Below are 14,131 nucleotides of genomic sequence, written 5' to 3'. Positions count from 1 at the left end.
TCCTCGCCGTGCCGCTGCTGGTGAGATGCAAGTGGTAGGAAGTGGGGAGAGCCAAATGTTATGGATCCCCCAACCACTGTTATTTGTCCCCATGTGCATTGCTGGTATTTTGCATTAAAATATATGTTGTTAAATTTATGCCTTAATATATATGTGTGTGTAATACGGCTGAGTTACAGTTGCTGTGGGAACTATAACTTTCTTTCTTCCAAGAGGCTGTTACAAGTCTTATTATGTTGTATCATCTGGAGGTTGGCTGGAAGCAAGATTGCTGCTGCTAATCCTTCGGCATGGAGGGCTGATTAAACCCAGCCGGCCCCTCTGCAGGTCTGGAGCTGCGCGTAGGGTCTGTAGCTGTATGTGGGCAGCCCTCATAGCATAGCCTCTAATTAGACCGCTCGTTCGGGGCAGAGGATCCGGGCTCTGGAAGAAATCACAGTGTAAAGCATCGGTGTGAGCTAGCTCTTAGTTGCTTACCTGCTGCGCTGCTGGGCGTGGGCTGGGGACAAGCGCAGCCAGGCTTGAGCTGGGCACCAGCCACCTGCTGCTCCCACCTCTCCCATCCTCGCTGCAGAAGACAAACAGGGTCAGGCTCCAGCTTCCCCCACAGTGGCCTGGGCTTGGGCAGGATTTGAGCTGGGTCCCCTCCCTGCCAGCCTGAGCCTCTCCGTTGCTCTCCACTTGGGAGCTGGGAACCAGTAGAAGGGATGCAAGCCCTGTGAAACTGCCTGCTCCTGCCTGACCTCCAGCCCTACCAGTGGCATCAGCGGGACGTGCCCAAGTTCTGCACCACGGGGTTCATTCCCGGGAGAAGCCTGTCCACAGCCCCCTCCATACCTGGTCCCAGCACGGCTCCACAGGGGACGTGCCTTCCCACCTCCTGGGGGGCATCTTCACCCCCACACGCAGAGACGAGGCAGCACCTGGGGCACTGAGGCACTGCTGGGGCTCCCACCACACCAAACCCCGCTGAAAGCAGGATTTGCTCCTGAAAGCCCAGCACTGGGCCCTCCTACTGCCTTCGTGGGGTTGGTTTGTGTTTCGGCTGCTGCAAGTCACCAAGGTGGCTGATTAAAGGCTTTAATGGGCCATGGAGCGGGTTGATTTGCTGGAAGGCTGCTGTAAAAAGATAGGAAGGCTGCTTAGCGCCTCGGTCACTGGAGGTATAAACAAAGGATGGATTTTCCTAGCACATGTCCACTCTCCCGGTAATGAAACGCAAATTGCTCACTGAGAAACTGCTCCGGGATATAGATGTTTGTGAGAGGCTAAATGAGCTTCTTACCGTTTAAATATTTATTCCTTTTCTCCTGCTTATTTTTTTTAATTTGCAGAAGCCACCGGTGTATAAAAGCTTCAATGCACAACACTTAAAGGCAAGGGAAGTAAATTCTAGTTGTTAAATGCTACCCCACTGGACCCCTCCCTGGCTGGTGGAACAGCTACATGTCCTGTGGTGTCCGAAAGAGCAACACCCCTGGGTGCCGAGGGACCCACAGGGATGAAACCCTGGCACCGAGAGGCAGCGCTGACCCCAAACCCCGGCAGAGATCTGAGCAGCAGCCCCCGAACAGCAGGTGGTGGGGGGAGCTGGGAGTGCCAGCGCTGGAGGCATCCTTCGGCATGCTTATGCAGCCCCCAGCCCCCCCTTTAACCTGGGTTAAGGCTCGGCGAAGCCTGGCTGCTCGAGAGGCTTTTCCTTTCGGGCGCTGATCCCAGGCGGGCTCAGCCCTGGTGCCCCAGAGCCCGGAGCCAAGGGCTAGCCAGGGGGGCTTCCAGCCCGGAGCCACCCCGTCACATCTCCCCATGGATGGCAACGTCCCCCACGCCAAGGTGTTCTCCAGAGCGTTGTGGCCTCCCATCACTCTCCTGCTGAGGACGACTTATGCCAGATATAAATAATCCTCCAACTGAGGTTGCAGGAAGGAGTTATTTACAGAGGAGGGATGAATCCCGCTGCAGGGTGACGTTCCCCGCATGACTAATGGCGTTGGTAGCACTGCTTTGAGTCTGTCCCCACTGCGAGGAGGTCGAAAGGCAGGGGATGGGATGGGGACAGGGCAGGTTTGGTCCTTGACCCCAAGCCCCCAGGAACAGGCTGGTGAGAGCGTAGGAAGGAAATGGACAGGAGGAACGGCTTCCCTTGGGCTTTGTCCGTATCAGTTCACATCCCTCCCAGGTGACTTCTCAGCTCTCACGCTTCACTCAGCCTTCAAGAGCAAAGATTTCCTGGAGAAATTAAAAGGAAAACCGATATATTTGCTGCTTTGAGACAGGGCCTCATTAAAGCCCAAATCCTCTCTCACAGGTGGGATGAGGGTTTCTCCCCATCTTGTTACAGGGTGATAGAACAAAACTAACCCAGCACAAACCCAAGTACAAAAGGTCAGATGAAGTTGCTGGAAGATGGGGCCATGTCCTCCCTGGCGGCAGACAAACAGCCTGGCCCTACCTGTGCAAGCCCTGCCTTGCTCCTGCCCGTGCATCCCTCCTGCCCAGCCGCGAGATGCAGGGCAGGCAGTGCGCAGCGTTGATGGAAAAGTACTGCAGCGAAATGACAGAGATTTCCCTTCCACAATACTGATATTTTAAAGTTATTTATGAACTAAATGTACCAGGGTTGCTATTGTCTCTGCAGCTCCATTTATTGTAAGGCATGCAGCATGAATTTAACATTGAGGGCTTTGTGCTGGGGAGGGCTGCCTGCGCCGCACGAGCACTGTGGGAAGGAACGGCTGGGGCTGGCTCCGATGTCCACGCTGCCCTTCCCACCTCCCCAGCGCTGCCTGACCTCGGGCCAGGTGCTTACTGGTGCTTCTCATCAGGGCAGAAGTAGAAATTGAGGTTTGCTCTATAATTTGCTTTTCAGTTGTAGCAAGAGCCAAGCGGAGGTTTAGAGGAGAGTTGAGGGAGCAGGGAGGCAGGGACAGGACAGTGACATTAGGGCTACACCTGGGTGGTGCTCCTGCTCCCATCCCAGCCCTGGGATGACAGCAGGGTTGGGAGAACATCAAGGAGGGCACCTGAAAGTCATGCTGCCTGCCCTCCCCATGCCTCAGTTTCTCCATCTGCAGAATGGGGTGGCTGAGCTCCCTCAAGTGCCACAGGGAATGCCGGTGGGTGGCAATGGCACCTCACGAGCCCTATCCTGGGAGTCATGTTGCTCCAGCCTGCACAGAGCCTGTCCCCAGCACCCATCCCAGCTCCACTTTCTTTGTCACCAAGCATCGATCCACCTCAAACAGCTGCATTTCCAGGAGCCCTGCCTGTTTGTGCTCGGCATGACATCGCTTGGCTTTGCAGTTTACCTTCTGCTCTTCAGATGAGTTTGTTCCTGCCCTTGAATCGCTGTTTGGTTTGCAAGTCCCTCCCAGCATGTTGTGCCTCCACACAGCCCCGTCTCTGCTCTGCACAGCATCGCTCTGCCCTGGCTCTGCCTCACGTTACTTGTCGTCTCCTCTGGGTTTTTCCCTGGTGACTGGCTGGCGTTGGGGATTTGCACCACCTGGTTTGATGCCACTTGCCTCTGCCAATTGCCTGCGTTTTCTTCTGCCTGTTCCACATTATTAGTCTTTTTCTTCTTCTCCCCTCTGCCCCGCCTTTATGTTATTTGTTGCAATTTGGTTTTCTGATGTTCTGTTGGGTTTTATTTTTGTTGGCATCGCATCTTTGGGGATTTCACTCACATCATTTCAGCCCAAATTTGCATTGACATGATTATGTTTCTTCTTTTCATCCTGCCTAATTTTTCTTCTCAAGCCAGTGCTGTTTCAGTGTTCCCTGACACGGGCTGGGGACAGTGCTCCTTGGCCTTATTCTGGGGGGTTTGCCTTCCGTGGTGTGTGAGTCTCACGAGCGCAAGCTTGGCCTCGGGCAAGCACAGGCAGAGCCTGTTTTAGCGTTTCTGGGCTGAGCTGGGGAAACGTTCCCAAGCCTATAGCACAAGCGGCTGCAGGGGACACATGGCAGGCGGGAGCAGGAGAGCTGCCTGCAGCCTCGCACCAGTTCCCCCAGTCAGCACCTCCTCTCTGCCCTCATTTCTCTGCCGCTGAGGTGAAAGTGCCTGTCTGCTCCAGCACTGGCAAGGCAAAGCACTGCGACTACTATTGGAGTTCACTGCCATGAGACGGGAACGATTGCTGTCAGCACGAGGAGAGATCCAAAGCCCCACTGCTGCTGCTCGGGCTCAAAGCCAAGTGGGTCGGGGTGCCACATGCAGGTCACTGGTGGCCCCTCTGTGCCACACACTGGGACACCCACCCCTTCCACAGCCACCCCGGGCTTCATGTGTTGCGATCATCTGGTGCCACCTGGCTGCTCACCTCCAGGTAGGCACCAGGAATGCTGAGAGCAGAATGGGTGGGCAGGGATGCCACCCGAAGGCTCCAGGCTGTTCTGTCCTGGTCCTCACCTGCTGCATGTGCTTGGGAAGGCCAGTGAGCTCCTGGCATCAGGTCCTTCCTCACTAACGTTAACATCCAACCCTGGAAAAACACCACAGCTCTGCAGTGTATGTTATCTGGGCAGGGGCACGCAGGGATGTGAGAAACTAGAGCAGGAGGGAGATACCAACAGTAATGCAGGTATCAGGTCACTGCTCAAGTAGGGAAAAGCACACAGGCTCCCCAGATCCCTTCCCAGTGCATCATCTGCCTGATTACCAGCTCTCATTGTAGAACATTCACTTCTAGAGACCCACCGGGGAGGGAAATGGGGGGAGCTGGACAGACAGACCGACCAATGCCTGGGATGTACCAGCCATCATGACGCCTGGGGACATCCCAAGGCAAGGGGAGACGGATCCCTGGCAGCAAGAGCATAAACTCCTGGTGCCACCACCCAAGGTGCAGCCCTGCAAGAAGCTCTGACAAACAGCAGCAAGACCCCTCGCCATGTCACCCCAGTGCACATGAACTGACAGGGTGTCACGGGGGTTGTGTGACTGCTACCACCCGCAGGGAAGGACTGTGGCCACGTGTCCCTGTGCCAGGCTCTGCCCTGGGGCCAGACGCCCACCAGCCGGGACCAGGCTGAGCCCTGGCCTTGTGCTGGTTGTGGTGTTGCGCACAGCTTGGTGCGGTGCCCAGAGGTGGAGGCTCTCAAGAAGGAGCTCCACCATCACGCTGTGTAACCCCGACTGCCAAGCGCGTCCTCCCAGCCTGACCCTCCTGTGAGTGTGCAAATGGAGCTGGAGCCTTATCCTGCCCCAGATCCCAGCGCTTCTGAGCTTGGCTGGAGGTGCCAGATTTTACCTTCAGTCAAATAAAAATATATAAAAAAAAAAAGATGAAGGATGCATGGGGGGAGCCAACAGGAAAAACATGCTCAGACATCCTGAATCACAGGAAAAACTACAGCATGGCATGCCTGAGCAGAACAGCATGTCGCTGCTAGCAGCCCGTGTCCTTCAGCTACCGCTAAGGAGGAAAGAGATCTCGGCACAGCGGCTAACGAGAGAACTGCGAGTCCCACCTTCCTCAAGTACATCTGAGATCCACATTTAGACTCTCTGGGAAAATGCTGGCTGAAAGGAAGCTGGCACAGAATTTCCATTTGCAGTTGCAGGGGTTTGGGGAAATCAATCGCTTTAGAGTCCTTTGGAAACCTCAGTCTGATGGCTTTAAACACGTCCTGTAATGCTACACACCAGAACCCAAAATTGCGGGGCGCGTTCTCACGGGCAGCTGGTTGGTTTACATGCTGTAAGCCTCCAAAGCAGCCGGTGTGGGTACTGATGAAAAACAATCCTTAATATGATTGTGATTTGCAGTGGAAAGTCTCTAAAATGCATTTGAATTTGGGAAAAAAACCCAAGTAATTCTTGTGACTACAGGGCATTAGTGTCCTTCATGCTCTGCGCTGGTGATGGGAGCGGGACAAGGAAAGCCCACATCTCAGCCAGCTGTGCCCACCACCTCTTGCTGCAGGGATGAGCGACAGAAATACCCTCCTGGGATCATCTTCTGGTGCTTCTGTGGTTTGGGATGACTCAACTGGGGAAACTGGAATACAGAGATAATGCTTGTCCTGCTGTGTAGCTAATGACGTTGCCATCTCAGAGGCTTTAAAGTGGCCAGAGTGAGCATTAGGCATCTTTGGCATCCATAGTTTTTTCTCTTAAGTGTAATAGCAGGCGATATCTATTTTCCCCCTTTTGAAGATGCCTCTGATGTCCCTGCTGGTGTCAGGGAGAGTTCTTACTCAAAAGCCTAAAAATCAACAAGACGCTGGAAAGTAAACTTTCCTCACGCTGTTATGGTCTCTCCCAAAGTGACCAGCCCGTTTGCCCCCCATAGCTCTACAAGCACAGGCAGCCAGGGCAGGACAGGAGGCTGCTCTGCTCTCCAGGCCACCAAGATCCATCACAATTGCTGTGATCTGCTTCACCTACACCTAGAGCCCAAAGGCTGCAGCTCGTCACAGCTCGGGGCCACCAGCCAAGAGCCAGATGGCCAAGGCAGCTGCCTCCAATGGGCACGAGACACAGGAGACGTCAAGGACCTGCAGATCCATGGCTGATGGCAAAAGCGTTGTGCTCCAGCTACATGTTGAATGACGCTGTCAGGAGTGTATCTGGATGGAAATGTCTAAAGGTGCCCTGCAAGGAAAACCCGGAGATGGAGCAGGGCGCAGCAAGAGTGTGTCCAGCACCTGCACTGGCCAGGCCATGGGGGAGGTGTTGTGGGGATGTCCTGGTTTCAGTCTCCTGGCCAGTTTAACATAGATCTGTCAACGAAGAACACATCTTCACATGTTTCAGAGGCACCTGATGATAGCGGAATGTTTGAGCATGCTTTTTCTTCCAGTCCAGAGAGGTCCTGACAACAGCCAGAAGATACTTCAGTGGCGTGTGGGTGATGTCCCACTGAAGTCCTGCTGTTCACGTGCAGCTTCACCCTCCCAGCGCCGCAGCCTGGAGCACGTCCTGTCCCAGCGGATGGCTCCAGTGCTGCCCTGCACCACAGCAGGGGCTCAGGCCAACCTGAGCGTCTCCGAGATCAGTCTGAAATCACCAGCAAGACAGCTGCAGGGCACTCACTGGTCAGTGAGACTGGGGGTTAACCCCTTGTTAGGGGGAGGAGAGGGAGGATGCTGCTCCACAGCTCTCCAGCACCTGCCCCCCCCCCGCAGCTCCAGCCGAAGGCAGCACCCCACAGCACAGGGTTCGTTTAATCAGGCTCAGCCCCTGCAGCCCATCTCAGCCCTCAGCAGGATATCCCAGACTGGCTGCAATAAATAAAAGTTATTTTGGTACGAACATGCAGATGTGAAAGCGAGATAAATATTTGCTGCAGTCAATTCATTAATCCACTGATGAGTGTGTCAGGGGCCTGCCCGGCAGGGAGAAAACGGCACAGGGATTGCTCCCTAAACAAATGGGACTGGCTGGTGAGCTCTGGGCATCACTCCTGGGCACATGAGGTCCCAACGAGGCCATGACCTGATGCAGGCAATGCTGTGATGAGCAGTACATCCTCCGACACAGAGGAAAACCCCCAGCAAAACACCCAGCCAGGACTTTGGGCAGCACACCCCGCCGGGCACTGCTGGGAGGTAAAGGCGACAACTCCCACCTGGTGCTTGGTGGGCTGAATTTTGGCTCTGCATGAAGCCACTGGGTGGGGTCTTGCTTCAGATGCCCCTCGCTGTGTGGCCTGGAGCCTGGCTGCAGCCTGGGTGTGCTGCCCCCCCGCCCCCAGATGTATGAGCATTGCTTCAGAGCATGGAGAAAGTGCAGAGATTTGGGAAAAAAAAAAAAAAGAAAAAGAGATGGATGGTTCTGTGAAGGAGATCTGGACTGGATTCAGCTGTTTGTTTAGTCAGGTTGGCGTGGCATCAACTGCTGCCGGGGCAAACAGTCTGCTTAAAATCTCCCAAAGGGAAAGGGCTGAAATGTCCTTAAGGCTCACGCCAGCATTTTACCAAAATGTTTATTCCTGGTCATTATAGATCTGCTGGTTGTGCTGCTGGGCAGGCTGTAGCAGGTCATCAACATCATTCTGAACAGCTCCATGCAACAGCAAGTCCTTCAGACTCATCCCCCCGTGCTGGGCCACCAGCACACCGAGATGCAGGATCAATGCCCCAGCTCTGCAGCCAGCCAGAGACCCAGAGAGGCAGTGGCAGGGGGGATGGGCACAGCTGCCGGTGGAGCAGGCCCCAGACCAGTGACTGCTTTGCACCTCTGCAGTCACTTACACCAACACAGCTCATGCCTGGGGGTAATTTACCTCCCACTTTGCCTTGGTGTAAATAACTACCTACAGGCGAGGACAGGCAAAGCGCAGCCCCCCGCCAACCCACCACTGGCAGCGGTCCAGGGAGACCAACGCTTTTGATGGCAGCTTCTGATGCTGACCATTCAATAATGATCACCCAGCTGCCCCCTCAAACAAGAGTCTCAAATCTCAGAATGTTTAAATCTAAATAAAATCCGGGTCTCGTTCACCAGCTCCGACCTGCAGGGGGGTCACGCTGCCAGGACTTCCCCCTTCATTTCAGGGCTAGCAACATTTTGTGGATTTCCCCCCCTAGCAATGCCAACTGAGATTTTCACATCGAGACCCACAAAGGTACATTGTTGCTTCCCAGACCATAATTTACAGGAGATGCACATGGGAAATACCAGAACCATGAAATCCACAGCAAAGCCACTGTTGCTGCCGCTATTGATTTCAATGGGCATCTCCACAAGTTTGAGAGCCAGAAAACAAAACCCAGCCAGAATATAACATATACAACATATACAGCCAGGATCTAGCACGCTTTCTGGTAGATACACTGGGATGTGGGCTCAGTTACACAAAATGCAGGACTAAAATTGTCTGACAGCTATTGCAGTCACTGGGAAGCCCAGAAGAAACCAGCTGGGAAACTGGCTGCCTGTTTGAAAGCTGTCTTATTGATTAAAAAAAGGAAGAAGCATTAAAACCCCCTCAACAGTAAAACCCCAGCTTTGTTCAGCCTGGCTCTTTCAGCAGCGCTAAAAAAAAAAAAAGGAGCGAAGGAAGGTGATACACAACCGGAGCCCTGCCTGTCCCCAAAACTGCCTCACCCATCACTTTCCCATGGCTCCTGCTGCCACTCACCTCCCAGCCAGCAATAACCTTGATTTTAGAGCTGCTGCAACTGCAAACACCTTGATTTTAGAGCTGCTGCAACTGCAAACAAGGGGGCAGGTTAAAACCCATATTGGCAAGGAAGGCAGAAACACCAGGGATGGGATGGAGCAGTTACAGATCCGAGACGGCTGGGGTGCACCTTCGCTGCGGCACCAAGGGCACACGGTGCTCCCGGCACCACTGCAGGGATTTCCCGGGCACATGCAGCAGCTCGGGGAGGGCAGCAGTGACCCGACTGCTCGAGGCCTCACTCAGTGGGCCTGCTGCAGCTTGGGGACATGCACTGGGCAGCCCCAGCAGAGGTACAGCAAACCTGGTACCAAGGATGAGCGAGCCCTGCTGCGCCATCAGGGTCCTTGGCTCCAGAGACCCAGAAGAAAAAAATAACAGGCTTATCAAAGACTAATTAGTGACAATCCTAGTTCCTCTAGGGTCAATAAAGTTTTGCTATTAACTGTTATCAGGTCCAGAATTTACCCAAGGAGATTTCCTGTTAAAAACCAGCTTGCTTAAAACAGGTAGAAAGTCCTTGTAGATCTCCCTACTCCCCCACCAGCAGCCCAGGCAGCCAGGGGCAAACACAGACCTCAAGTGAGGATCAAGGGGAGATAAAAGGGACAGAAAAAGCCCATGGGCTTAGCTTACACATAGGAGCAGGGAGATGGCTCCCTCATGCAGAGCCAGCAATCCTAGAGCACAGCATCACCTCACAGCTCTTCCCTAACCTGTATCGTATCGTATCCCATCCCATCCCATCCCATCCCATCCCGTCCCGTCCCGTCCCGTCCCGTCCCATCCCACTTCTTCCTACCCTGCCCAAGCATCCCCCACCCATAAAAACCCTTCCAGCTCCTGTCCTCACCCTCCTCCAGTCCTTAACCACCTGGCCTCCCCCAGCAGCCCTTCATTTCTTTAATTGATTTTTCTTCCTGCAGATATTTTAAGCACCTGCTGTACCCAGATTGGTTGCTGTCTGATGGAAGCAGGCAGCTTTGCTCTTATCTGTCAGGGTAGACGCAAGCTGAAGCCAGCAGGGTATTGGCCAGCTCTCTTGAAGCTGGGTAATAGCTTTATGTAACTAGAATAAAAGAGCCAAATTCAAGAAAGCTCCTTTTATCCTTGCCCTGCCACAAACTGGAGGGTTGGGATGTGCCAAGAGCTCTGCTTGGGCTGCGGTTCCCCAGCTGGCAGCAGCCTTGGGTTTTCGGGCGTGTGGGGCGCACAGCCTGCCCTGGGTGCTGAGAGGGTTGTGTGCTCTTCTCCCTGCATCCCAGAGAAAACCGTGCTTTGCCTCCAGCCTGGGAAAGCGTGGACTCCCAAGGCTTGTCTTGGCATGGGGGGTTGCTACAAAGCTCCAGTTGGGCTGCCTGAATTCCGAATTTGGAGGACATATTTTGCATTAATCAAATAAATGCATCATGTGAGGCATTTTCTGTTTGAATGTCTGAAACAGATGCTAACTAAATGATCAGTATGACACCAGCAACATGGTCTGGGTCTAGAGGATCTGGGAAGCAGTGGAGAGACTCTCAGGCTGCAAGCTGTGTGCTCGGTCCATGTGCCAAGCGACCCGCCGAGGACAGAGCCTCGATTAAGTGCCGATTAATCCACGGATGCAGAAAAAGTAATTCTCCAAACTCGCTGCCCAGACTGAGGAGCAGGGAGGTCTTTGCAAGACCTCAAAATCCACTGTACAACACATAGTCATCTCTTACAAAGAACCAGAAATATTTAATCCGGCTCTAACTTTTCACATAAATCAAGAGTTTTTTCGGTGCTGCTTACTTTCCTCCATTTGCTTTCATAGAGGAGCCTTTCCTACAAACTTTCCCAGTGCAATTAAGTTAAGCCGCTCGAACTTACACTCCTGAAGGCAATAAATAAGAGCGGTTTGAATTGGTAGCTGAGCTGCTTATGGCAGGAGTGGCAGCCAGATACCACAGGGAGAGGTGCGAGAGCCAGGCTTAGGGTGATAAAATAGTTCATTTGGGATAAGCATCCAGCAGGACAGGACTTCAGCTAATCCTCCCCTGCACTTGCTGCTTCTGCAAGGAAGAGTAGGAATGTGGTGAGAGCGGGGTTTCTTGCAGCAGTGTTGGGTCTTTCCAGGAAATATTCAGAAAATACAGTTTCCTAAGCTGATCTGGGAGCTCGGAGAGACTTGAAAATACAAAATAATTGCTGGAAAGGAATCTGAAAATGATAGCTTCTTTTTCTGCATAGTGTTACACTTCACTTCTCCTGATGGAGAGTTCAAGAGCCAGCTCTTTTCCTTTTTTCATTAACTCCTATGACTACATACATTTGAGAAAAGCTTCCATTAGTTACAGTTGCTTTCCTACTCATCCTTCATGCCTTTCAGCTACAAGACCAGACTAACTGGTACCCGTATAAAATAGATTTCATGATGACAAGTATTTCCCCAAGTCCAGCTATGATCTGAACATCGTTATGTCTGCATAGCGCTACCTCTTTCCGAGAAGTCACGATAAGTGCAAATGCAGAAAATAATGATTTGGGACAGATACCTAATATCAAACAAATCCTCGCTCTGACTCCTACCATCTCTTGGCTGACAGCGAAGAGCATCAGGCCGTGAACAAGCACTGTCAGCAAGATGATCCCTTCCAATTATCTGGAACTTGAAAGGTCTGGCAGAGGGTATCCGCACACTGGGAAACTCAAGTCTCCCCCAAAACAGCATCAGCCAGCCCTTCTGATCTTGAAACTGCCCTGGCCGTGGGCAGGGGGCTGCTCTCCACACAAGGACCTGAGCAACTCTCCCATCAAGGCTTACATTTTAAATATAGTGGTTTCCCTATGTGCTTCCCGGTGAAGGCCACCTTTTAATGCAAAGCCTGTACGTTGGGCAATGAATTCACCCCCTGCGATAGCGGGAACTGCCTTTCCCCTTTTCCAGACATGAAAAACTCTTGGTGAAAGTGAATACTAAGAATGGGCAACCTAGCTGGAAACAAGGGAGGTAAAGCACAGGGAACATCCGATGAGCCAGCTCTTGGCAAAAACTGCCTGTGAAGCACTGCTCCAGTGAGTTATCATTTGCCCTTGGTCTGAAAAGCGAGCAACATATTTTTTCCCCTCCCAGCTCACCGCCCACGTGCAGAAAAGCAGGCACGGAGGCAGCCGGACAGAAGAGCAGCAGCTCCGAGGTGCGTGCCAGGGGGGTAGTGCCTGCGAGCCGCTCCAGATGCACGCTCTGCAGTGAAGCGAGTTGCCCAAAGTTGGCACTGTTTGCAAACAGGAGGATCTGTTGGCTCTCCGTGTTGCGCAGGCTGTTCCCCTCCGTGCTTGTTTAGCTGGCACCTCAGCCGTGTTACTGGCATTACACCCCCGTGGGCACAGTGCCACCCCAGCAGATGGGCGTCGTTGCAAAGCTACAAGAGGAACAGCGTGCACATCAATTGTCGGTGTATTAGAGGGAGGATTTATGTTCAGGAATGTTAAAGCAGCAGCTCACGCAGTGGCCTGACCTCTCCGGCAAAGGAGCTGAGCCACTGAGTGCCTGGGTGGGATGAACACTGCGAAGCCACCATCAGCTCCCCATCCCACCGTGGGGTGGGTGTGGGGCATGGCAGGGACTGGGAGCCAACTGGGAGGGCTGGTATTGCCACGCACCTGTACGCTCCTGGCTTTCTGCTGGAGAAGCCTTGTAGCTCCTTCCCAAGAGCTCAGTCATCCTCTGGAAGCAGCCGAGGGCCCTCCCAGGGCTTCCGCATCAAGGGAATGTGAGCATCTTTCTCTGCTCCAGCACAGCTTTTTAGAGACGGCTACAGCCATCCCAATGCTGTGCAGAACATGCTCCGTGTTGGCCTCTTCAATTATTGCAGCTGTAGCAGCTGGATCTGAGGAGTGACCTCAAAATAACAATAGGGACACGCTGTGAAATCCTATAAGAAACAACAATAAAAAATATCTTTATTGCCGTTACTAAAAGTACTAACAGCAGCACTTTGTTCAAGCTGAGTTTTAAGGCCAGGATTTTAAAGTGTGCCTGGGGGGATGTGTGCCAGTAGAGCATGGCATTGCAGCTCCATGAGGCTCCTTCGAAAATACCGGCCCCAAAATCTTGGGGACTGCTCAGTGTTTTGTCTCCTTCTGCATTTTCTACGTCAGTCTTGATTTGTGCAATAAAAAAAATAATAAATAATTGGTTTCCATTCCCTTTGTGCCAATGCATGTGTGGGATTACTGTGTTCCTGCAAAAAGGGGTGAATAGATACTGAGACTTTACAAGCAAACAAAACTGACCTTTGAAGTGTGACCTGCCATTGCTCCCTGCTCACGTTTTGTGCCCATTTAACTGTGTTAGGTACGTGGCCGTATCTACACAGCAAGCAGAGATCTGATGACAAGGCACATGAGGTCCCCGTGCTGGCTGAGCTATGCTAGCAGAATACCACTGGCAGGGAAGGGGAGCGCAGAGGCGTCGCTGAGCATTAGCACATCAGATGGAAACACTTCCGAGGACCCCAGAGATGCGCTGTCCTTGCCAGAGCGTTGCAAAGTCCATGTGGCCACAGCTTTGCTGCAGTTGCTTCCTTGCAAGCTAATGTTTGCCAGCGCCGTAGCCCACTCTGCTCTCAGAGCAACACTCCGCTGCAGAGATGCCCCCTGGTCCACCAACTTTCCCTGCCATTGCTCCTGCCAAAGGATTTCTGACAGCACCAGTGCTTGCCTGTCACCCTGTGCATTTTTGCTGGAGAAAGCTGCCTTCCCTTCCCCAGTGAACTGTGGCCAAATGGGTGGGGAGCCCCAAATTATTTGTAACTGCATTTTGTTTCCTAGACCACATGCCCTGCTTTCCGTCACTGTGTCACATCCCTTCTCCTTCAAGTGCTTTTTCATGTGTTTGAATGAAAAGCTGTGAAGCACCTCAAGCAGCGTGGCCATGACTGCATCCATTTATAAGCAAATAAATAGGCTTGAGTCTGAACATCCCTGGCTTGCTCAGCAGTGTGCATATGTGTGTATGGATGTAATGCTGGTTT

This window comes from Falco biarmicus, chromosome 8, assembly GCF_023638135.1.
Source record: "Falco biarmicus isolate bFalBia1 chromosome 8, bFalBia1.pri, whole genome shotgun sequence".
Classification (NCBI taxonomy): Eukaryota; Metazoa; Chordata; class Aves; order Falconiformes; family Falconidae; genus Falco; species Falco biarmicus.
Note: the sequence above shows the minus strand (reverse complement) of the source record.